Below are 3,340 nucleotides of genomic sequence, written 5' to 3' on the forward strand. Positions count from 1 at the left end.
TGAATGGTGTTTTTAGTTAAATAGAAAAGAAATGTCCTTATTCTTAGATTCCGAATAGAGGTTCTGTTGAATGATAGCCCCAACACAAAGGCTTTTTAAATTCGAGAAGGCAACATCGATTTTTGTAGCCTTCTAATTGTCACGACTAGATCTTCCATTTCACTTCGTTTTACACTCACATGGAAGCTTGTTGGATTTAGATTTGTATTTTTAGAATATTGCGTTCTACAGAAAAAAATGGCGTTAAATTCGTGTGGAATATTTACAACAAAAAGTTTTCTCCATTACAATAGGTAAGTTTAATCTTTTGACAAATATTGACTGGATTCACATTTTAGAGAACGATAAGTTTTAAAAAGCTTTTTTTTTAAATTTTTTTGTCACTACGGTTACGCTTCCCGAGCAGACTTTTATGGCAAAATTCTAACAAATTTTGCTATCACGTCTTGAGAGCCAATCTCTCTATCATTTCTCTTGACATAAAATGGTCCACAGCTAAAATAAATTTATTTGAAAATACAAACTAAACTACAAAAACCAAAAAGATAAGCTGTTTTCGAAAAAAAAATTATGAAAACTTCTTACTATTTGAAAAATTTATTTATGAAATTTAATTGATAACTCAAAAAAGCTTTTTGGTACGGAACCTGTGCACAGATGTTGTCTATCGAATCTAGTTTGGAACGTCTTATCTCTTGGCAGAAATTACTACTTTGAACTATTCGTTTTAGCTTATAAATTAAATAATTATACAGAAAAATCACGTGTTTTCGCCTCTCTACAATAGATTTGTACTGTTTTGATGAAAAGTTTAATTAAAAACAGAGCAGAAAATCCACACATTTTTCTTTCCAATAACATATTGCTTTTCGTTATTCTCTGCGCGATCAGTGTTCTTTTTCTTCCCTTTTATTGTTTTCGACAAGTTTTCAAGCGGTTTTCATTAAAACGCTTTTATTCATAAAAATCAAAAATAGATATTCTCCAAGAATTTCAAGATTAAATTCATTATTTTTTTTAAAGCAGACATTTTTATGGATCGTCCTTCATCTTCAAAAAAGAATTGATCTTTATTCTTGAAAAAAAAAACTTTAAGAGGTTCATTATTCTCAGATTTTTGTAAGTTATAAGAAAAACTCCCAGTCAATGCAAAGTCGGATCAAAGAGTGATAATTGGGCAAGGGAAAATTTTGGTTGTTAAAAAAACAATAGTGGAAATTTTGGTACCTAAATTATTTAATTTCCACATTAGGCTGGAACAAATATCAAATTCTTCTTTTGTCACCCCTTCCCCATCCGAAATTTTCAAAAGATCACAAAAGGGAAAATAAATATGTAAATTTTGTAAAAAAAAGTTCAAATATCCGAAAGATTACAAGGCAAAAAAAAATGTGGAAGATGGGAGTTATTTCACCTTTTGTATTTTATTTTATTGCATTTTTTAAAAAAAGCTTACTCGATTTATAGGTACAGTATTGTTCCGATTTTATCAGCCCCATCTTGAATTTAGGGCTGACAAATTAGGGTACCTGACAAAATCGGGAAAAATTTTTTTCTTGAAAATAATTACAATTTTGATTTGATATTTGTCCGTTTACTTGTTATTTGGATATTTTATGTCAATACCATGATAAGGGGTGACATTGACCCCTTTTCTTTATTTTTTATCCGTCTTACAAAGAAGGGAATCATGTCTTTTGAAAAACCAACTTTCGATCCGAGGCCCGGAGGGCCAAGTGTCATATCTCATATACCATTCGACTCAGTTCGTCGAGATCGGAACATGTCTGTGTGTGTGTATGTGTGTGTATGTATGTACGTATGTGTGTGTATGTTACAAAATAATGTCACACACGTTTCTCGATGACCGCTTGACCGATTTGAGTTATTGAGGCGTCAAATGAAAGGTCTTGCAAATAGCAAAATGGAGGACCTGTTCAAGAACTCAACCCCAAGTGAATGTTTACAAACACCTTTCATACAATGGATTGTGTACATGCCAAACCATTGGTGCGTAGCTGCAGGATTGATATGCAATTGCAAAACAGCTGAATTTGTTGTTCACGTTTTAATTTGAAGTATGTAATGGAACTTTTTTATGGATTTACAAAAATAAATGTTTTATTTTGAACTGTCATTTATTTTTCTGAATTAAAAAAGAAAAAAAAAGTTTCATGAAAAACGACAAATCCACGTGGTTTGTGGATAGTTCCCTAAGTCTACGTGGTTTATGAATGATCCCTAAGGGCTATCCATAAACCATGTGATCAAAATGTGGTCAAGATTCAACCTCCTTCCATTCGTCATCAATGAAAACTCTTATGAACCTTCAATCACCCCCAACCCTTAAAATACCAAACCTTAAGGGGCCGTTCAAATATTACGTAACGCAATTTTCGAGCATTTTCAACCTCCTTCCCCCCTACGTAACACAATCGTCTAAAAATTTCTAAGCAAAATCCACAAAGCGTAACAAACTGCTATACCCCCTCCCCCCTGAAAGCGTTACGTAATATTTGAATGGTCCCTAAAATACCAAGTGGTTAATGGGTGGTCCTCTACGTGTGTCAGGACAACCAAAAAAAAACATACAGTGTTAAATGACTGGGAATTTTAGTTCAAAAGCAGAAAATTTCAACTAAATTTAAAGGCTGACAAAATCGGGATAAAATACTGACAAAATCGGGGATAGACAAAATCGGGGGTAGACAAAATCGGGAGCTGACAAAATCGGAACAATACTGTATTGTGCAATGATATAGTTTGCAATTTTCTTGCATACAAGCTTTCGTGCAATTTATTCCAATTTATTTGTTTTTCGCATTATTTTTTATTATCCCCCCCTCGTGATGTTCCAACGCCGAGTGACAAAAGTAGGATTTGAAATTTTTTGCGGCCTTTTTCGACAAAACTGTCTAAAAACTTGAAAATTTACCATCTTTATCTCAAATTATTGGCAAGATTAAAAAAAAAGCTAATAACTGATCATAATCTGCCAATGTTGCGTTTCACAAGACTACGCATTTTCGAAGCTGGTATTTTGTTTTAAAGTGATTCTCAAGAAAAATTAAAACTAAATCTTAGAAAATAAAGTCTTTTTTTCGAAAACACGATTCCATGAAACATTTACAAAGTTTAAAAAGAACACGTTTTACACTTTTAAAAAGACTTGGAATCTTATTTTTGATACAGATTTCTTCAAAAAGACATTGTTTCGAAACCGCATTACTTAACCGCTTTTTTCAGACTTGGCTTCACAGGAAAATGATTTTTCTTTGCATCCTTAGTTATTATTTAGATATTGCGCCCTGGAGATCTAAAGAAATCCTAGAAACAGTCC

The sequence above is a fragment of the Uranotaenia lowii genome, chromosome 3, assembly GCF_029784155.1.
Source record: "Uranotaenia lowii strain MFRU-FL chromosome 3, ASM2978415v1, whole genome shotgun sequence".
NCBI lineage: Eukaryota > Metazoa > Arthropoda > Insecta > Diptera > Culicidae > Uranotaenia > Uranotaenia lowii.